This window comes from Oncorhynchus tshawytscha, linkage group LG13 (genome assembly GCF_018296145.1).
Source record: "Oncorhynchus tshawytscha isolate Ot180627B linkage group LG13, Otsh_v2.0, whole genome shotgun sequence".
NCBI classification, from domain to species: Eukaryota; Metazoa; Chordata; class Actinopteri; order Salmoniformes; family Salmonidae; genus Oncorhynchus; species Oncorhynchus tshawytscha.
The window spans coordinates 74,290,376-74,314,296 of NC_056441.1; the positions used below are offsets into that span (position 1 = coordinate 74,290,376).

Consider the following 23,921-nt stretch of genomic DNA (forward strand, 5'->3'; position numbering starts at 1 on the left):
GTTCCAGGAGTGCCAGTGTGCTCCAAGAGATAGTGTTGTTCTCAGTTTCCTGTGGAGAATAATCCAATGGATGCTCAACATCAATGAGCAGAAAATAGATTTAAGAAAGAAAAAAAAGCAACAACCTTTTAGGAATCTTAATCTTCATCCAAGATCAATACATGCAAATGTTTCCATAGCAGGGCAGACTATAGTGCATATGATAAGGGATTTTAACCTATAGAGGGCACTTTACATCATATGGGAAAACGGCAAAGTGGAAGTGCTGGGCAGATTACAGTGCCCTTCCCTCAGGCCTCCAGTCCAGCATCATCATGAATAATCTACTGATTAGAGTCATCATCTCTCCCAGCTCATCAGGCCCACAGGCAAAAATACACGAACACACACATAGTGATGTGATAGATAGGCAGCAGGTTGGAACGGCTAGAGTTGAGACTGATGTCTCTTATTGCTCTTTCTTCACAATTCACCACCTGTTCCCTCCACTTTTCCCTCATTCACTAACTGAATCTTCTTCAGAATGGGTCTTTGTAGTTCCATTCTTCACCCCCGGCACCACACACACACACACACCGAGGTTACCCTGACTCCAGCATTCAAAACACTTGTTTTGTGTGGACAGACCGGTATGAGAGTTGAATGGGCATCGAAAGGAGAATGACACTAAGGTCATAGTGAAACACAAAGTGGAAAAAAGGTCAGATTCCTCCTTGTTAGTTTGGGTACTGGTTTCTCTCTACACTAAAACAAGGAAGTCATTATCTTTAGGTAAGTCCCCGAGTGACTGGTACACTAAAGAACAGCAGGTTTGCACTACAACAAGCCAATGATGCTTTGCTTTTTCAAGCTCACATGTGCCAACTGGGCAAAACAGAGAGAACTATAGGAAGCTGCTTTTTTTGATTCCACAAAGGGGCTGCCTTTGCCCGCAATTATGGGCAAAACCGTGAACTAAAAGAAATATCATAACACTCTTCATACATTTTATTTTGAAATGTATTTTCAAGTAGCTATAGTTTACCCAATAGCAGTTTCTTATTTTTACATGAAGTGTATAAGGTTGGTAATCATTTTACGAGCACACGGGGTTAGTGTTGGGCCAGTAATAAAAAGATTGTAGACCTCCACAAGTCTGGAAATTGCTCCCAAGGATGAACCAAATGCCTGAAGGTACCTTGTTCATCTGTGCAAACAATAGTACACAAGACTAAACACCATGGGACCACACAGCCGTCATACCGCTCAGGAAGGAGACGCATCGTCTTCTAGAGATCAACGTACTTTGGTGCGAAAAGTTCAAATCAATCCCAGAACAGCAGCAAAGGACCTTGTAAAGATTCTGGAGGAAACATGTACAAAGGTATCTATATCCACAGTAAAACGTATCCGATAGACATAACTTGAAAGGCCGCTCAGCAAGGAAGACGTCACTGCTCCAAAACCGCCATTAAAAAAAGCCAGACTACGGTTTGCAACTGCTCATGGGGACAAAGACCGTACCTTTTGGAGAGATGTCCTCTGGTCTGATGAAACAAAAATAGAACTGTTTGGCCATAATGACCATCGTTATGTTTGGAGGAAAAAGGGGGAGGCTTGCAAACCAAAGAACACCATCCCAACCGTGAAGCACGGGGGTGGCAGAATCATGTTGTGGGGGTGCTTTGCTGCAGGAGGGACTGGTACACTTCAAAAAAATAGATGGCATCATGAGGCAGGAAAATTGTCAGATGTTTCTTCAATATATCCACATCAGTCAGGAAGTTAAAGCTTGGTCGCAAATGGGTCTTCCAAATGGACAATGACCCCGAGCATACTTCCAAACTTGTGGCAAAATGGCTTAAGGACAACAAAGTCAAGGTATTGGAGTGGCCTTCACAAAGCCTTGACATCCGTCCTATAGAAAATTTGTGGGCAGAACTGAAAAAGTGTGTGTGAGTAAGGAGGCCTACAAACCTGACTCAGTTACACCGGCTGTGTCAGGAGGAATGGGCCAACATTCACCCAACTCATTGTGGAAAGCTTGTGGAAGGCTACCCGAAACGTTTGACAATTTAAAAAGGCAATGCTACCAAATACTAATTGAGTGTATGTAAACTTCTGACCCACTAGGAATTTGATGAAAGAAATAAAAGCTGAAATAAATCCTTCTCTACTATTATTCTAACATTTCACATTCTTAAAATAAAGTGGTGATCCTAATTGACCTAAGGCAGGGAATTTTTACTAGGATTAAATGTCAGGAATTGTGAAAAACTGAGTTTAAATGTATGTAAGGTGTATGTAAACTTCATCTTCAACTGTATGTCGTAGCTAAACCATTAGATATGTCATAGCTAAACCATTACGTATGTCGTAGCATTATAATGCAGTACAATACAAATAAAAACAATTAAACCAAAATGACAATTATGACAATCGTGGCCATTTTGCATGACAATTAGTTATCCAAAACACCACTCGCCACATCCCTAACCAACAGCATGTAATGGTAAGGTAATGACAGACCTCACCAACAGCATGTAATGGTAAGGTAATGACAGACCTCACCTTGCAGTTTTATCGCGTCTCGAATTAAAGAAAATAAATCATAGCAGCTCTGTGATTGAGGCCGCTTCAATTTAGCTCAAATGCACTTAGGAACACAATTTAGCCGCTTGATAGGACGAGGTGGTGGTGGAGGAAAACCCCATGGTATAATTGAGTGCTTTGCAAGGCAGGGGGTGAGAGAGAGACACTGGAAGAGTGCGTACTGTTTTTTATGATGTGACATTTGTGCGTCAGTGGGAAGACTGGGGCCAGCCATTTATCAGTATGAGCCACTGGGGATATAAAACAGACCTCTCTTCATCTCCCTCCAACCCGGTGCTCTTTTCTCTCTCTCCACAAAACACTCAGGGTGAGTTTCTCCCCCATAGACTTTACTTGTATACGAGTGCCGGCTGAATAGCGTCACCTTCACACAAATTAAATTGTGAAATAAAAAACGGCATGTCATGCCGATGTAGCATGGAGATGAATCACCAGTCGGAAAGGAGCCCTGGGTGCATATCTTACACCCCACTCCCTCCTTCCCCCCACCACCCCCTTGAGAGAGATGCAATAAATTAGCTCCCAAAATACCCAGCCAGCCCGCCAGCCATTACAGCATGAGCCTGCAGCAGGGGCTCTAAAATAAGAACGCAAATCATCCCTATGAGGTTCTGCTCCAACCACTATTTGTCCACCTTGGCAGACAGCACGTTAATAGGCCGATTACTTAATTATTCCTGTAATCAGTCATGAAATATTAAGAGATTGTTGTTAACATGAGAAACCACAGATATTTGAACCCCGAACCTCTGGGATAGCAGTGTGCTTGGTTTAAAAAAATATCCTCAGAGACAGAACTACAGTAAGGATGCAAGTGCAGTATACCTTTACCTTTTGTCAAGAATTTCTCAACTTATTTGGAACTGACTCCACAAGGCCTTGGAGACTGGTGATGATGCGTGGGTTCAAAGCTTAGCCGAATGGGCAAGTCTACCCAATGGAGGCCAATCACTGATTGAAGAAATTATGGACTTAAGACCTATGCAGTCTAAAGTTAAATCCCAAGCCTGGTAGACCCTAATCCTTTTTGTGTAAGTAGATTTCAATAGACTTACGTTTTCAAATCTCTAGGCCTTAGCTCAGTGGGCTAAAATAGCCTTGTGACTCAAACCCCGCTCTATCACATTAACAACCAATTAGTAGCTTGTTAGTGTGGATCATACCATCCTGCCCCCTGTCCCTGGCTCATCCTGCGTCACTGTGCTTGTCAAAAACCCACCAGGGAGAGATGAACCTCCCAAGAGCGATGACCCCGTTAGGGATGGACAGACCGCTGTCACTCATCTAATCTCAAGCCAGTCTGGAGAGCTGGGTGATGTTGACAGGGATGTGAGCTCTATTCATAACAGGGCCCTGCCATGATTGACATACATCTATGACACACACGCTTATATCACAGATAAAACAGGCAAATGCACACGAATCAACAGGCAAAAAACATGTGCAAACACCGACCTCCAAGGATAAAACATGGTCCGTCACTGCAAGTAGCACAACTCTAGGCCAGAGCAAGCATAGTTACTTTAAAATATCTATGTAAATACATGTCAGTTCAACTAAAACAATAGGGATAGTTATACAGAAAAAAATATTCCACAGATAGGACCAACTGCTGAGATCAAAAAGATACATTAGATTGTGCAGCGTGGCAGGAACCAGGAACAAAGCAGGCGTCCAGAGTTGGTGTTAGAGGAACACTTGGCCCTGTGTTGTCTGATGCTTTAAGAATTGCAATTAAAACTGAAGACAGATTACTAAAGATGGAGCCAGAGATCAATATAGCCTAACCAGAATAAAGCAAACCTGTTCCTGACCCTCCTGCTGGCCTTGGCAGATTCTGATATTATGCTCCCGAAGTTAGGCTACACCAGAGGTCGGCAACCTTTCCTATTTGGAGTGCCGAGTTATCCTACCATTTCTTCTGATCTGCATGCCAGTTATGATTTTCATATGTACATTTTCATGGAACAGTTTAATTTATAATAAAGTAAAAATCAATGTAATGTGGTTAATCAAAATTCTACTTTTAGATTTGTAACTTTTATTGCCAATATGTAAAAATAGCCTACATAAATAAAAACATTGCAGTAAAAACAACATAAATACATTGCAGCCCATAGGTAGAAAATATCCTGATGAAAACAAATTTCCTATAAATCACTGGCTGCAAGGAACTTTAATCATTGTATCAATTTTGCACAAGGGATAAGTAGTAAATCAGGTAGGCCAATTTTATGACATTTCCACCAGATAAGAGCATTCCATTTTTTCCCCCTTTCATTCCGGTAATCCATATGGCTGTTGAGGGACTATTGTCCTTCTCAAATGGATGCAAAAACAGACTTTGTTAGCTTGCTGTATGAGATGAAGAAAAAAATAACTGAGAAGCTCCACAGTGATGGCCAGTTAAGACACTCAGAACTAGTATCACATCCCCAAATGGTCATATTATAGGCCTACATATGCACGCAGGCCAGATGGACTAGTCCTACTTCTATATGCATAATCAGGTGCATGTCCTTACTCAAGATAGACAGGAGCGCTCCAAACAAATGGATTGAAATAAACCAAAACTCTCACAAGTGAAGCCTAGGTTGTGCGTTCTGCAAACAACGTGTCCACTCCTACAATGACAATGGTAAGACTGCAACAATAATACAATTCAATGCAAACAAATTACTGTAACCAAACAAGCGTTGTAGATGAGATATTATGGGAATTAATGATGAATGTACTACTGGTGAGCCATACCTGCGGCCTGCACAATGGATTAGTCCACTCAGAAGGGCATGAATGCATCTCGCGTGCTAAACATTTTTCATATTTGACAATGCTCAATTTTTAAAAAACGCAATCCACCAGTCGACTAATTGAGGTCAGCCCTAAAGAACACACAAGACAATTCTGTTATTCATGCTGGAACTGAGAAACTAACAGCAGCTTACAATGCGAGAGAAGTGGTGAAACCAGAGCTAGTTTGTCCACCTGTGTGTTGACTCTTAAGACTCAGTCAGGTCCAAAAGAAAACTTTCTCCAGCACAGCACTACTAGTCTTGATTGGCGGGTGACTGACTGAACACCAAAGGACTTGTGTATTGTTCAGCGCCCTCCGGTGCTCAGGGGGGGATTTGGGAAGCAGTGTTCAGTCACAGTCGTGTTCCGGTCGACCAGACTTGCTGTGCAGGGACCATAGTCAAGTCATACCTGCTGGGAAGGCCTAGACTGAGGCTACTGCTGCTTAGCCTAACAGGAGGATCAACGAACCCAAGGCAGGCATGATGGTGGGGGTAGTCTTTAACTTCTTGGTGACAGGGGGCAGTATTTTCACATCCGGATGAAATGCATGCCCAAATTCAACTGCCTGCTACTCATCCCCAGAATTTAATATATGCATATTATTAGTAGATTTGGATAGAAAACACTCTGAAGTTTCTAAAACTGTTTGAATCATGTCTGTGAGTATAACAGAACTTATTTAGCAGGCGAAACCCAGAAGTCACTTTTTTCAATGAGTTTTCATTGGGAATCCAGATTTCTAAGGGACCTTCCTGCAGTTCCTATCGCTTCCACTGGATGTCAGTCTTTAGAAATTGGTTGAGGTTTTTCCTTTGTGTAATGAAGAAGTACGGCCATCTTGAACGAGGGTCACTTGAAGTGTACTGTTAGATAGAGGCATGTGACCAGAAAGCTAGCTACAGTTTGTTTTCCTCCTGTATTGAACACAGATCATCCAGTCTTCAATTTTATCGAATATTTACGTAAAAAAATACCTAAAGTTGTATTACAAAAGTAGTTTGAAATGTTTTGGCAAAGTTTACAGGTAACTTTTGAGATATTTTGTAGTCACGTTGCGCAAGTTGGAACCGGTGTTTTTCTGGATCAAACACACCAAATAAATGGACATTTTGGATATATATAGACAGAATTAATCGAACAAAAGGACCATTTGTGATGTTTATGGGACATATTGGAGTGCCAACAAAAGAAGCTCGTCAAAGGTAAGTCATGAATTATATTTTTATTCCTGCGTTTTGTGTCGCACCTGCAGGGTTGAAATATGCTTCTCTCTCTTTGTTTACGGAGGCGTCATCCTCAGATAATAGCATTGTTTGCTTTCGCCAAAAAGCCTTTTTGAAATCTGACATGTTGGCTGGATTCATAACAAGTGTAGCTTTAATTTGCTATCTTGCATGTGTGATTTAATGAAAGTTAGATTTTTATAGTAATTTATTTGAATTTGGCACTCTGCATTTTCCCTGGCTTTTGGAACATTTATGATAAAAACATCCTAAAGATTGATTCTATACTTAGTTTGACAAGTTTCTACGACCTGTAATATAACTTTTTGAACGATGTTCGGCTGGACCTGAACGCGCATTTGGATTTATTTACCAAATGCCCAAACAAAAGAAGCTATTTGGACATAACTGATGGACTTTAAGGAACAAATCAAACATTTACTGTCGAACTGGGATTCCTGGGAGTGCATTCTGATGAAGATCAAAGGTAAGTGAATATTTATAATGCCATTTCTGACTAATGTTGACTGCGCAACATGGCGGATATTTATTTTGGCTGGTTTGGGCTCTGAGCGCCGTACTCAGATGATGCTTTTTCCGTAAAGTTTTTTTTTCTGACACAGCGGTTGCATTAAGGAGAAGTTGATCTATATTTCCATGTATAACACATGTATTTATCAAAATGTATAATGAGTATTTCTGTAAATTCATGTGGCTCTCTGCAAAATCACTGCATGTTTCGGAACTACTGAACGTAACACGCCAATGTAAAATTCGATTTTTTTTATATAAATATGAACTTTACTGAATAAAACACACAATACATGTAACATGAAGTCCTATGAGTGTCATCTGATAAAGATCATCAAAGGTTAGTGATTCATTTTATCTCCATTTTTGCTTTGTGACTCTTCTCTTTGGCTGGAAAAATGGCTGAGTTTTTCTGTGACTTGGTGGTGACCTAACAATCGTTTGTGGAGCTTTCGCTGTAAAGCATTTTTGAAATCAGACAATTCTCATTAATCCAAGAACAGTGTCTTTAAAATGGTGCCTAATACTTGTATGTTTGAGAAATTTGATTTATGAGATTTCTGTTGATTTGTATTTGGCACCCTGCAATTTCATTGGCTGTTGGCAAGGGGTTCCAACAACAACCAAATACTGTTATCTTTTTCAAATAATTCCTTCATTAAATGAACCAAGTATCAAATGGCTAAGGTAGCTAAGTAAGATGTTTATTTATTTGTAAGGTTAAAATATTCCGTGTTCATGGGCGAGCTTGAAAGCATGAGTTTCTTGTCAATTGGGCTACTCTAAGAATATATTTTCTAACTTGGCCAGGATGGAATAGAGGAGAATCCTAACCAATTTTGAGCATCTGAGAGACAGTTTTACAACCGGGAATATGCAGCATTAGTTTCATCAACTGTGCACCAGTATCAACTGCGTGTCAGCCATTTTCAGTTCTACACAAGTGTCGGTGGAAAGTTATTTTCGGACATGGGACACGACAATGCCATTAAGACATAGCTAAATAATTAACTAGCAAGATAGCAAATTCATAACATAGTGTAGTTTGGCTGGTTATTATTTTACTTGCTGTGCAAATCTCCCCCCATGGTGCACACCATGATTTTCTCATTGCTGACCAAAAATGACCTACAACTGTGCACACAAGGCTAGGGTCGCTTTGACCTCAAAAACACATTTCACGACTGTGTGATTGAAAGACCAGTCGTGCCCGTCTACATAGGCCTACAATAATTATACTCTGATGCGCTCTGCAGAGACTGGCAGGACAGTGTGCAACACATTGGATCCGGAGAACACTGATCCAATTCTGATCGGAGTAGCCTCATTGTTTGATCTTGTGATTTTTGTGAGGCAGGTCGGCCAGGGTGAGAATTCTCTGTCCGTCTGTGAATAGGAGCCTCGAGACACTGTCCTGTGTCTGACCCAGGCAACGGGTACAACGCTTTGCATGCCATATAGAACAGACCATAAAACAACAGATGATTAAAAAGGAGTGGGAGAAGTGGCAGCTGGGGTGAGGGGCAAGGTCTCATTGGCATACTGGAGGGAAGACTTCCTGGGGCATGATTTAGTGACATGACACAGCAACCTCTTGACCTACAAGACTACGGTGAGCCTGACCATCCGCTGAACATCTAATCAAATGGCCACCCAGATTATTTGCATTGCCCCTTTTACACTGCTGCTACTCTGTTGTTATCATCTTTGCAGTCACTTTAATAACTCTACCTACATGTACAGTGGGGGAAAAAGTATTTAGTCAGCCACCAATTGTGCAAGTTCTCACACTTAAAAAGATGATGCCTGTAATTTTCAGCATAGGTACACTTCAACTATGACAGACAAAATGTGAGAAAAAAATCCAGAAAATCACATTGTAGGATTTTTTAAAAATTTATTTGCAAATTATGGTGGAAAATAAGCATTTGGTCAATAACAAAAGTTTCTCAATACTTTGTTATATACCCTTTGTTGGCAATGACAGAGGTCAAACGTTTTCTGTAAGTCTTCACAAGGTTGTCACACACTGTTGCTGGTATTTTGGCCCATTCCTCCATGCAGATCTCCTCTAGAGCAGTGATGTTTTGGGGCGGTTGCTGGGCAACACAGACTTTCAACTCCCTCCAAAGATTTTCTATGGGGTTGAGATCTGGAGATTGGCTAGGCCACTCCAGGACCTTGAAATGCTTCTTACAAAGCCACTCCTTCGTTGCCCGGGCGGTGTGTTTGGGATCATTGTCATGCTGAAAGACCCAGCCACGTTTCATCCACGTTTCACTCAAAATCTCACGATACATGGCCCGATTCATTCTTTCCTTTACACGGATCAGTCATCCTGGTCCCTTTGCAGAAAAACAGCCCCAAAGCATGATGTTTCCACCCCCATGCTTCACAGTAGGTATGGTGTTCTTTGGATGCAACTCAGCATTCTTTGTCCTCCAAACACAACGAGTTGAGTTTTTACCAAAAAGTTATATTTTGGTTTCATCTGACCATATGACATTCTCCCAATTTTCTTCTGGATCATCCAAATGCTCTCTAGCAAACTTCAGACGGGCCTGGACATGTACTGGCTTAAGCAGGGGGACACGTCTGGCACTGCAGGATTTGAGTCCCTGGCGGCGTAGTGTGTTACTGATGGTAGGCTTTGGTACTTTGGTCCCAGCAGGTCATTCACTAGGTCCCCCGGTGTGGTTCTGGGATTTTTGCTCACCGTTCATTTTGACCCCACGGGGTGAGATCTTGCGTGGAGCCCCAGATCGAGGGAGATTATCAGTGGCCTTGTATGTCTTCCATTTCCTAATAATTGCTCCCAGTTGATTTCTTCAAACCAAGCTGCTTACCTATTGCAGATTCAGTCTTCCCAGCCTGGTGCAGGTCTACAATTTTGTTTCTGGTGTCCTTTGACAGCTCTTTGGTCTTGGCCATAGTGCAGTTTGGAGTGTGACTGTTTGAGGTTGTAGCCAGGTGTCTTTTATACTGATAACAAGTTCAAACAGGTGCCATTAATACAGGTAATGAGTGGAGGACAGAGGAGCCTCTTAAAGAAGAAGTTACAGGTCTGTGAGAGCCAGAAATCTTGCTTGTTTGTAGGTGACCAAATACTTGTTTTCCACCATAATTTGCAAAGAAATTCAAAAAAATCCTACAATGTGATTTTCTGGATTTTTCCTGCTCATTTTGTCTGTCATAGTTGAAGTGTACCTATGATGAAAATTACAGGCCTCTCATCTTTTTAAGTTTAACCCTCCGCAAGGCTATCAAACAAGCTAAGCGCCAGTACAGAGACAAAGTAGAATCTCAATTCAACGGCTCAGACACAAGAGGTATGTGGCAGGGTCTACAGTCAATCACGGACTACAGGAAGAAACCCAGCCCAGTCACGGACCAGGATGTCTTGCTCCCAGGCAGACTAAATAACTTTTTTGCCCGCTTTGAGGACAATACAGTGCCACTGACACGGCCTGCAACGGAAACATGCGGTCTCTCCTTCACTGCAGCCGAAGTGAGTAAGACATTTAAACGTGTTAACCCTCGCAAGGCTGCAGGCCCAGACGGCATCCCCAGCCGCGCCCTCAGAGCATGCGCAGACCAGCTGGCCGGTGTGTTTACGGACATAATCAATCCCTATACCAGTCTGCTGTTCCCACATGCTTCAAGAGGGCCACCATTGTTCCTGTTCCCAAGAAAGCTAAGGTAACTGAGCTAAACGACTACCGCCCCGTAGCACTCACATCCGTCATCATGAAGTGCTTTGAGAGACTAGTCAAGGACCATATCACCTCCACCCTACCTGACACCCTTGACCCACTCCAATTTGCTTACCGCCCAAATAGGTCCACAGACGATGCAATCTCAACCACACTGCACACTGCCCTAACCCATCTGGACAAGAGGAATACCTATGTGAGAATGCTGTTCATCGACTACAGCTCGGCATTCAACACCATAGTACCCTCCAAGCTCGTCATCAAGCTCGAGACCCTGGGTCTCGACCCCGCCCTGTGCAACTGGGTACTGGACTTCCTGACGGGCCGCCCCCAGGTGGTGAGGGTAGGCAACAACATCTCCTCCCCGCTGATCCTCAACACTGGGGCCCCACAAGGGTGCGTTCTGAGCCCTCTCCTGTACTCCCTGTTCACCCACGACTGCGTGGCCATGCACGCCTCCAACTCAATCATCAAGTTTGCGGACGACACAACAGTGGTAGGCTTGATTACCAACAACGACGAGACGGCCTACAGGGAGGAGGTGAGGGCCCTCGGAGTGTGGTGTCAGGAAAATAACCTCACACTCAACGTCAACAAAACTAAGGAGATGATTGTGGACTTCAGGAAACAGCAGAGGGAACACCCCCATCCACATCGATGGAACAGTAGTGGAGAGGGTAGCAAGTTTTAAGTTCCTCGGCATACACATCACAGACAAACTGAATTGGTCCACTCACACAGACAGCATCATGAGGAAGGCACAGCAGCGCCTCTTCAACCTCAGGAGGCTGAAGAAATTCGGCTTGTCACCAAAAGCACTCTACAAACTTCTACAGATGCACAATCGAGAGCATCCTGGCGGGCTGTATCACCGCCTGGTATGGAAACTGCACCGCCCTCAACCGTTCCAGAGGGTAGTGAGGTCTGCACAACGCATCACCGGGGCAAACTATACACCACCCGATGCTACAGGAAGGCCATTAAGATCATCAAGGACATCAACCACCCGAGCCACTGCCTGTTCACCCCGCTGCCATCCAGAAGGCGAGGTCAGTACAGGTGCATCAAAGCTGGGACCGAGAGACTGAAAAACAGCTTCTATCTCAAGGCCATCAGACTGTTAAACAGCCACCACTAACATTGAGTGGCTACTGCCAACACACTGTCAATGACACTGACTCTACTCCAGCCACTTTAATCATGGGAATTGATGGGAAATTATGTAAATATATCACTAGCCACTTTAAACAATGCTACCTTATATAATGTTACTTACCCTACATTGTTCATCTCATATGCTGTACTCTATATCATCGACTGCATCCTTATGTAATACATGTATCACTAGCCACTTTAACTATGCCACTTGGTTTACATACTTATCTCATATGTATATACTGTACTCGATATCATCTACTGTATCTTGCCTATGCTGCTCTGTACCATCACTCATTCATATATCCTTATGTACATATTCTTTATCCCCTTACACTGTGTATGACAGTAGTTTTTTTTGGAATTGTTAGTTAGATTACTTGCTCGTTATTACTGCATTGTCGGAACTAGAAGCACAAGCATTTCGCTACACTCGCATTAACATCTGCTAACCATGTGTATGTGACAAATAAAATTTGATTTGATTTGATTTAGAAGTTGCACCATTGGTGGCTGACTAAATAATTGTTTGCCCCACTGAACTTATTACCTCAACTAACTGGTGCCCCCACATATTGACTCTGTACCCCCCGTATATAGTCTCAGTATTGTTATTTTACTGCTGCTCTTTAATTACTTGTTGCTTTTATTTCTTTTTCTTCTTTTTTTTTACTGCATTGTTGGTTAGGGGCTCGTAAGTAAGCATTTCACTGTAAAGTCTACTACACCTGTTGTATTCAGCATTTCACTGTAAAGTCTACTACACCTGTTGTATTCAGCATTTCACTGTAAAGTCTACTACACCTGTTGTATTCAGCATTTCACTGTAAAGTCTACTACACCTGTTGTATTCAGCATTTCACTGTAAAGTCTACTACACCTGTTGTATTCAGCATTTCACTGTAAAGTCTACTACACCTGTTGTATTCAGCATTTCACTGTAATGTCTACTACACCTGTTGCATTCAGCATTTCACTGTAATGTCTACTACACCTGTTGCATTCAGCATTTCACTGAAAAGTCTACACCTGTTGTATTCAGATCACGTGACTAATAACATTTTATTTTATCTTAACAAAACTGAAAGACCAACCTGGTGGGAAAACCCAATAAATGCCATACATGATGATTAGAACTTCACTAAACTCCAATCCTTTCAGATCTAGGTCACGTGGGGCCAGGGGATTGATCTGAACAACACGTGACAGAAAAAAACAGATGTTTAACTTGGGACAGTGCTTTGTGTTAGAGTTGGCTGAACCCAAGTGGTCCTTCATGCTACTCTATCTAATGCAAATGAGAAATGTGATGAGCTGTCACTTCAAGACAGGAGAGGAATCACATATTTCTCAAAGTTCCCAGGGCCAACATCTGCTCTTGCTCACTCTCTAGTTATCATTGTTACAATCGCTCATTAAATCAACCATTTTCTTGTTATCTTTATAAGCAGCTACTCGTGATAAAAGAACAAGTTTAGAAGTGCCCGGCTCAAACTAATATATATATATATATATATATACATACACACACACACACACACACATACATACATACATTACACACACACTGCTCAAAAAAATAAAAGGGAACACTAAAATAACACATCCTAGATCTGAATGAATTAAATATTCTTATTAAATACTTTTTTCTTTACATAGTTGAATGTGCTGACAACAAAAATCACAACAATTATCAATGGAAATCAAATGTATCAACCCATGGAGGCCTGGATTTGGAGTCACACTCAAAATTAAAGTGGAAAACCACACTACAGGCTGATCTAACTTTGATGTAATGTCCTTAAAACAAGTCAAAATGAGGCTCAGTAGTGTGCGTGTGGCCTCCACGTGCCTGTATGACCTACCTACAATGCCTGGGCATGCTTCTGATGAAGTGGCGGATGGTCTCCTGAGGGATCTCCTCCCAGACCTGGACTAAAGCATCCGCCAACTCCTGGACAGTCTGTGAAGCAACGTGGCGTTGGTGGATGGAGCGAGACATGATGTCCCAGATGTGCTCAATTGGATTCAGGTCTGGGGAACGGGCGGGCCAGTCCATAGCATCAATGCCTTCCTCTTGCAGGAACTGCTGACACACTCCAGCCACATGAGGTCTAGCATTGTCTTGCATTAGGAGGAACCCAGGGCCAACCGCACCAGCATATGGTCTCACACGGGGTCTGAGGATCTCATCTCGGTACCTAATGGCAGTCAGGCTACCTCTGGCGAGCACATGGAGGGCTGTGCGGCTCCCCAAAGAAATGACACCCCACACCATGACTGACCCACCGCCAAACCGGTCATGCTGGAGGATGTTGCAGGCAGCAGAATGTTCTCCACGGTGTCTCATGTGCTCAGTGTGAACCTGCTTTCATTTGTGAAGAGCACAGGGCGCCAGTGGCGAATTTGCCAATCTTGGTGTTCTCTGGCAAATGCCAAACGTCCTGCACGGTGTTGGGCTGTAAGCACAACCCTCACCTGTGGACGTCGGGCCCTCATACCACCCTCATGGAGTCTGTTTCTGACCGTTTGAGCAGTCACATGCACATTTATGGCCTGTTGGAGGTAATTTTGCAGGGCTCTGGCGGTGCTCCTCCTTGCAAAAAGGCAGAGGTAGCGGTCCGGCTGCTGGGTTGTTGCCCTCCTACGACCTCCTTCACGTCTCCTGATGTACGGCCTGTCTCCTGGTAGCGCCTCCATGCTCTGGACACTACGCTGACAGACACAGCAAACCTTATAGGCTAATTGCCACCTGTTGTCTATTCCATTTGCACAACAGTATGTGAAATGTAATGTCAATCAGTGTTGCTTCCTAAGTGGACAGTTTGATTTCACAGAAGTGTGATTGACTTGGAGTTACATTGTGTTGTTTAAGTGTTCCCTTGCAATCGGAGACTTTTTGAAGAATTCTCTCTCACTGCCAGATCCATTTTTCCCCAATCTTACTCCCATGTCGCCGCATTCCATCAGTCTCCCCCTCTTTTATTGATCCCTGTCTCCCTCCATCGCCGTCTCCCCTTCTCCCTCCATCCCCTTCTCCCTCCATCCCCTTCTCCCTCCATCCCTCTCGCTTTGTCTCAGTCCATTTCCCTGTATCCATCTCTCCACTCGTCTAACTGTGCTTTCCTGCCCTCTCCTCCTTTAGATCAGACTCATGCTGATTTGGGGGTGAACATGCCGTACATCAAGATTAACATCAAAGAGCCTGCCGACTGACTTATACACAATTATCGGAATACAAATGTGAATAGATATGTAATTGGTCTCATTTTAGAATATCTAGGACCAGAAAGATGAACAATGCACTTGGATTGCCATCCTACTCTTCACAAATATCGATGGTTACCAGAACCAACGTACCAATATAGACATGAATACGTGCTCACAGCAGTCAATATGCTGTTGTGTGCATGTGTAGGGTACCATAGCTTCAGCATGCATGTTCAGTACTGCAGAACTCCAGAAATGTGTGGGTGCAAGTCTCTGAGGAGCGTCTCTCACCCTCAGATCTGGAAAAGAGATGAATGACTGTTCTGCTACATCTCTCCTCCACTATGGAGAGAGGTATCCATCGCCTGTAAGTGTGGTGTGTGGGGATGTGGTCTGCGTGTGTAGGGGGGCACAAGTTCAGGCATAGGGACTCAGATCACCACATCAAGTTAAGTACATTGAAATGCCATTCTTGCTATATCAATGTAGTACTAAAAATAACAAGGTAGAATAAAAACACAAAAATAACACTAGAAAGAAGCCCCACTCAGGTGCCAGTTAATTAGGTACAGCACCTGTCCAGGAAAATGGTTAGCTCCTACAGACAGTGAGTCACGTTGCCGTAGCTTACTATATAAAACAGGGAAATAACGGTGCAGTACAACAGTGGTGTGCAGAACGGCATCTCGGAACGCACAACTCGGTGTCTGCTGCAATAGCCCATCCATGACAAAGACCGACCCCACACCGGGTTCCACTCCTATCAGATAAAATCAAGAAGCAGCTCCAGTGGGCACGCAATCACCAACACCGGACAAATTAAGGAGTGGAAAAACATTGCCTTGGCTGACAAATCCCGGTTCCTGATGTGTCATGCTGGCGGCAGTCAGGATTTGGTGTAAGCAGTCCATGGCCACATCCTGCCTGTTGTCAACAATATAGGCTGGTGGCGGTGGTGTAGTGTGGGGAAGTAGCAGCAGGGTAAATGATGATTGTATGCGAGTGTGTGTAGCCAGTATAAATGTGTGTGCATGTTGGAGTGTCAGTGTGTGAGAGTGTAGAGTCCTGTGAGTGTGTAGCCAGTATAAATGTGTGTGCATGTTGTGTGTGTTGGAGTGTCAGTGTGTGAGAGTGTAGAGTCCTGTGAGTGTGCATAGAGAAATACCACATACCACTCAAATACCACTCAAAAACAACCAGAGGTCACACACAACCTTCCAGTTTGACAGCTTACCCTGGCAACTAAGTTCAACAACTGGTTGTTTAGACCGTTGCTTCTTTACATAATGGTCATGCTGTCTGATTATAACCTTCATTTACATGAAATTGGACATAGCAGATTACAGAAAACAAAATGCACGCAAACCTGTTGTCATCGTTATTATCACAGGACACAAGTGACATCAGTAAGAGTAGCCTACAACTATAGTACAAAAGTGGCTTTGAAAAATCTATTATCTTTGTAACCGAATCTCTTTCGCTCGCACACACACTAATGGTGCAGACCAAGCGAGTTAGTCCAAAACAGATTAAAATGCCTGTGGGCAGTAAATGAACATGGGAGTCATGCCACAACTTGAGCAATTAAATTAAGGCTACTACAGTAATTATATATTACACTGTGGGAACAAGGCCTTTAAATTGTCCCGCTGTCCCCCTTACAGCCCAGTGTGTCATTCAGTGACCTATCACTTTGAATGAGATTTCTAAACATTACCATTTGACTGACTCAGCAGTGTGTGTGAGGGGAGGGAGGGACAGGGGGCTACAGGACACACAGGCATGGCCGATGGGACTAGTGCTAGTGTGTCACGACTCTGGACAGCTGCTGGCTGACGCAGCACTGTTGGTTTGTGTGGAGATTAAAATGCATTCATCACCTCCATCATGATCCCACAGGCTCTGAGCAAGGTGGAGCGGAGGAACTACTGCATGCCGTTCCTCCTGGACCGTGGGTATCCCTTTTGAGCTCCGAATGAACAGACGGATGGAAGAGGATGTGAAATGATTTGTGCTGTTCTGATAACATTAATGTTCCTGGAAGCTATGTTCCCAAGATGGTGATCAACATGAGTAGCATGCACCTGTCAGAGGGAGAATTGAATGTTCATTTCTCTACCATAAGCTGCTTCCAAAATCATTTTAGAGGATTTGGCAGCACGTCCAACTGGCTTCACAACCACGTGTATGGAGTCATGTGGGCAAGCCGTTTGCTGATGTCAACGTTGTTAACAGCAGCCCATGGTAGCAGTGGGGTTATGGTATGAGCAGGCATAAACTATGGACAACGAATACAATTGCATTTTATCGATGGCAGTTTGAATGCACAAAAAGGTATCTGTATTCCCAGTCGTGAATTCCATAGATTAAGGACTAATGAACCCATTTAAATTGTTCTGCCTGCGGATAAGGAACCCCGACCTGTTCACTAGACGTGCTGCTTGTCCCGGACCTGTAGTTTGTCGTCTCTCTCTCTCACACACACTTTGGCCATGTACTATAATAGTTGCCTCCCAGCACAGCCAGAAGAGGACTGGCCACCCATCAGAGCCTGGTTCCTCTCTAGGTTCCTGCCTTTCTAGGGAGTTTTTCCTAGCCACCGTGCTTCTACATCTGCATTGCTTGCTGTTTGGTGTTTTAGGCTGGGTTTCTGTACAGCACTGTGTGACATCGGCTTTAGTATTTATAAAGCCCCTTTTAAAATTTAATTGATTGATCTATTTCAATTGACATTTCCTCATATGAACTGTAACTCCGTAAAATCAATGAAATTGTTGTGTTTATATTTTTGTTCCGTGTATATTCTGTATGTCACCACAGTGGTTTGTTGGGAAGACTGATTTCTGCTCAACGAGAGGACTGTCACACGCCAGTCATTTGCAACCTCATTTGTCACAATAAATTACCTAAATATCACAGCAGCAATAGAGTTGTCATAGCGATAACCGCATGCATCAAAGTAGCTCAGAAACGTTGCTTCTTCTGCGTCATAAACTCCTAGAGTCAGTCCCTGAATGCAGTTTTAGCATCTTTCCCCCTCTGTGACAGAAACATGGAAGCTGAAACAAGCTGCCAACGCCTCTCAGGATGGCCCTGAGCCACACCAGCCCCCCACTGAGACTCAGAGGGGGCAGCATAACCTGATTCATGGTCACATAACCTGCTCACAACAACATTAGGGTGTCCTGTCAGTGTCAGCACAGCTAGCTTACTTTGTGGTAGGGTACAGTGAAAACAATATAGCTATCAACATTAGCACCAGTTGACAGAGTGTGAAGCAGGATTGTGACAGGGTAGGCAATTCTGTTTCCCTCAACACACCACCACTCCATTGAACACACACTTAGGAAGCACGGACCCCGTGTGATGTTTATTGCAATACAGTAGTCACATGCACACCCTGTTTGTACTGCATGTGACAGTAGGCTATGCAACAAACACCACAATATAAACTGGTTACATTATAGTGTATTCACGGGTGGTGTGCTGAGAGGTGTTCCATCACAGTCTTTCTTCCAGGATCTAGCACACGCTCTCAAATTAAGTCTACCACTCACTGGCTGTCCTTAGAAGCAGTCTAAAAGACAAGACAGATGTGTTCCGCAAACTGTGCTTTTACTTAACGCACTCCATACACATATGACATCCTTTAAGGGGGTCAAAGGGTTTACAGACAGCTCATTATTAGTTCATATGTAGTTTAAGGTGAATCCACACAGATGGACAAAGAAACTCAAAGCCCATTGTGTAGGTCTAGAAATCATCCTCCTTTGCTCTGATCCAAGCTATCCTGATTTCTGAGGTCAATCCTCAGACCAAGAGTAGACATTCTGCCCATTTGTTTTTATTAGGATCCCCATTAGCCAATGGCAACAGCTAGTCTTAAAGGGGTCCGAAACAATGAAAAATACATTAATTTACATATATTTTAAAACATTAACACGTATGTGTTACTGATAGATGCACAATGCGTCAGTACATACACACAACAAGTAGGTCACATGGGGGAGAAGCGTGCCATGAGGTGAAGCATTGTTCGTTTTTTGAAACCAGGTTTGCTGTTCACTTGCAGTAGTTAAGATGGAAGGGAATTAAATGCAATAATGGCTCTGTATAATACTATGTTCCCTTGAATTTGTTCTGGACCTGGGGACTGTGAAAAGTGTGTGTGTATCAGTGCTGTGTACAAGTTTACTATTCAAACTATTTGGAATTTCCTACACATGAATGTTTCTTATAAAATCAAGAAGTGATGCAGTCAGTCTCTCCTCAACTCTTTGCCAAGAGAGACTGGCAGCATAGTATTTATATCAGCCCTCTGATTACAATGAAAAGCTAAATGTGAAACTCTGTTTTGGGCTAGCAGCAGCCTTAACTAGGTACTTCTTTGCAGCACTAGACCATGTGACTGGACAATAATCAAGATAAAACTAGTCAAGTTTTAGGACTTGCTTTGTGGAGTGTGATGTCAAATAAGCAGAGAATCTATATCACGGACAGACCTCTACACAGATTTACAACCATTGAAGGACTGACCCCAATTAGTCGACTGGTCGATTGTTTGGTTTATCGAGAGAGACACAGCACCCGTCAGAAGTTTGGACACACCTACTCATTCAAGGGTTTCTTTATTTTTACTGTTTTCTACATTGTAGAATAATATTGAAGACATCAAAACTATAAAATAACACATATGGAATCATGTCGTAACCAAAACAAAAAAAACAGTTCAATCAAAATACATTTGAGATTCTTCAAAATAGTCACCCTTTGCCTTGATGACAGCTTTGCACACTCTTGGCAATCTCTCAACCAGCATCATGAGGAAGTCACTTGGAATGCATTTTAATTAACAGGTGTGCCTTGTCAAAAGTTAATTTGTGGAATTTCTTTCCTTGTTAATGCTTTTGAGCCAATCAGTTGTGATGTGCCAATGTACAGATGGTATACAGAAGATAGCCCTATTTGGTAAAAGACCAAGTCCCTATTATGTCAAGAACAGCTTAAATAAGCAAAGTGAAACAGTCCATCGTTACTTTAAGACATGGTCAGTGAATCTAGAGAATTTCAAGAACTTTCTTCAAGTGCAGTCGCAAAAACCATCAAGCACTATGATGAAACAGGCTCTCATGAGGACCGCCACAGGAAAATAAGGCCCAGAGTTACCTCTGCTGCAGAGGATAAGTTCATTAGAGTTACCAGCCTCACAAATTTCAGCCCAAATAAATTATTCACAGAGTTCAAGTAACAGACATCTCAACATCAATTGCTCAGAGGAGACTGCATGAAATCAGGCCTTCATGGTCAAATTGCTGCAAAGAAACAACTACTAAAAGGACACCAATAAGAAGAAGAGACTTGCTTGGGCCAAGAAACATGAGCAATGGACGTTAGACCGGTGGAAATCTGTCCTTTGATGTCCTCTAATGAGACCAATAGAGATATTTGGTTCCAACCGCTGTGTCTTTGTGAGACGCAGAGTTGGTGAATGGATGATCTATGCATGTGTGGTTCCCACTGTGAAGCATGGAGGAGAAGGTGTGATGGGTCTTTGCTGGTGACACGGTCTGTGATTTATTTAGAATTCAAGGCACACTTAACCAGCATGGCTACCACAGTATTCTGCAGCGATTACACCATCCCATCTGGTTTGCGCTTAGTAGGACCATCATTTGATTTTCAACAGGACAATGACCCAACACACCTCCAGGCTGTGTAGGCTATTTGACCAAGAAAGAGAGAGTGATGAGTGCTGCATCAGATGACCTGACCTCCACAATCATCCGACCTCAACCCAATTGAGATGGTTTGGGATGAGTTGGACCGCAGAGTGAAGGAAAAGCAGCCAACAAGTGCTTAGCATATGTGGGAACTCCTTCAAGACTGTTGGAAAAACATTCCAGGTGAAACTGGTTGAGGTAATGCCAAGAGTGTGCATCAAGGCAACGGGTGGCTACTTTGAAGAATTTTTCATATATTTAACACTTTTTTGGTTACTACATGATTCCATTTGTTATTTCATAGTTTTGATGTCTTTACTATTATTCTACAATGTAAAAAGATGTACAAAAAATAAAGAAAAACCCTTGAATGAGTAGGTGTGTCCAAACTTGTAACTGGTACTAATATATCATTTTTTAAATGGCACACGAGACACCTGTTTGATTCACGTCCATCTCAGTGAACTAATTACTTGCAGAGGCCTAGACTAATCCATTGAGGCAGTGGGGATGGCACAGTCCAAGAAGAAGGGGAGTGTGGCTAAGATGCACGTCTCTCCAGAATGCACTCTTCCGTTAATTTGTGAAAATTCATTGCTTTCACAACTTCATTGTGTGAATTGTTTGCATTTGATTGTTAAGGTCTATCAATTCCCCATTACATCTCACAAGTAGTACATTTACCGTTAATTCCGAACCTACAATGTTTGTTTGGTTACAGTACTTTCTGTTAATGCATTCAATATATTATTATTCCAGTCTTTTACCATTCTCATTGCCGGAGTGGGCATGTTGTTTGCAGAGAACACAACCTATGCTTGTGAGAAACAAGTTTTGGTTCATTTAATTACATTCACAAGTTTTGTCAATTTAGTCATGTGAGGTGATGAGGTGATGACACGCGCCCGATTACACAGAGGTAGGCCTATAGGTTTCCTGGCCTGCGCGCAATTGTAGGCATATAAATGTTTAAAACGCACTACCACTAATGAGCTATGGAGCTTCTCAAAGTAATGTTTTCACCTCAAACAGCAAGCAAACAAAGTCTGTTTTTACATCCATTGAGAATGACAATAATTCCTAAATGTATTTTTTTTTTTTGGGGGGGAATCAAGCTCTTTCCCTTTTGATAACCACTCAGCATGAATAGGGAAAAATGTAATGCTCTGATCCAGTGGAAATGTCATAGAATAGGCCTACCTGATGACCCCTTACCCTGTGTGTGTCCCGAGCTCACTGGCACAGGAAACTGAGGGTCCAGAATGTTAACCAATGTTGCAAGTTTACTAGCACAAGCTTAATCAAACAGTGTGCTTAAAGCATCAGACAAGCTCAATACATATAGTTGATTTTATTAAAACACAGACACACCCTATGTGGAAAAATACCCATTTAAACATTTCAACCAAACGATTGGTCAAAAGAACAGATTACTTTCAGTTGACCGAGATTGTCAACATATTGATTCAATGGTTTAGGACTGTCCTTGACTAAAAACAATCTAAAGTAAAAGCAAGTAATTTAGTCTAAAAAGCCTCACCATTCATTACCAGATTCAAAGGTCTAGAACTTAGGAATGATTTGTACCAAATACATTGCTCTTAGTTTTAGAGATGTTCAGGACTAGTTTATTACTGGCCACCCATCCTAAAACTGACAGCAACTTTTACAGTGATTCACTAGCTGTGGTTGTTGGTTTGAAATTAAATATATGTTCGTTTTTTATTTTGAGTGTTGGACTACACTGTACTAAAATTATTCATTATTTTAACATTTAATATGTGCAAATCAGATCTAGTTGTTTAAAACATATAATATGATATAATGACTATTTATAGCATTGAATCATTACCGTACATGGACAAAGGCTTTCTTTAATGTCAGCAGCTTTCTTTAATGCCAGTGGCAGGTCATTGGTAAAAATAGAAAAGAGTAGAGGGCCTAGAGAGATGCCCCGCACACCACACTTCCCATGTTTAACATTAGAGAAGCTTCCATTAAAGAAAACCCAATGTTCTATTAGATAGCTCTGAATCCAGGATATAGCAATCTGAGGTTGAAAAACCATAACAGGTTATGGTCAATAATATCAAAGGCGGCACTGAAATCTAACAGTACAGATCCTACAATCCAAACACACCAAAAAAGTTGTGAAGAGGGCACGACAACCCATTTTCCCCTTCGGGAGACTGAAAAGATTTGGCATGGGTCCCCAGATCCTCAAAAGGTTCTACAGCTGCATTATCGAGAGTATCCTGACCAGTTGCAACACCACTCGGCATCTGACCGTAAGGCATTAGAGGGTAGTGCACACAGCCCAGGACATCACTGAAACAAGCATCCTGCCATCAAGGACCTGTATAGTAGGCAGTGTCAGAGGAAGGCCCAAAAATTGTGACTCCAGTCACCCAAGTCATAGACTGTTCTCTGCTAGCGCACGGCAAGCTGTACCAGAGCACCAAGTCTAGGTCCAAATGGCTCCTTAACAGCTTCTACCCCCAAGCCATCAGACTGCTGAACAATTAATGAAACGGCCAAGCGGACTATTTACATTGACCCCCCTCTTTTGTTTTTACACAGGTCCTACTCTGTTTATTATCTATGTATATAGTCACTTTACCCCTACCTACATGTACAAATTACCTCGACTAACCTGTACACCCGCACATTGACTCTGTACCGGCACAAAGCCTCGCTGTTGTTATTTTGTGGTACTTTTTATTTTGTAAATATGTTCTTAACTCTATTTCTTGAACTGCATTGTTAGTTAAAGGCTTGCAAGTAAGCATTTCACAGTAAGGTGAACAACACCTGTTGTTTTCAGAGCATGTGACAAATAAAATGTGATATTATAAATGCATTTCAACCAATCATTAGTCATTTGTGTCAGTGCAGTAAATGTTGAGTGCTCTTCTCTATAAGCATGCTAAAAGTCTTAATTTGTTCACATAGAAATAGCTTGTGTGTTTGGTCAACAACAA

General features: G+C 42.6%; 1 protein-coding gene across 1 annotated transcript in view; it reads right to left on the reverse strand.

Moving 5' to 3' along the window:
• The window catches only part of LOC112265679 (SPRY domain-containing SOCS box protein 4), a 51,290-nt gene that overhangs the window by 25,616 nt on the left and 1,753 nt on the right, over positions 1 to 23,921 (reverse strand). The gene's annotated exons all lie outside the window — the stretch shown is intronic.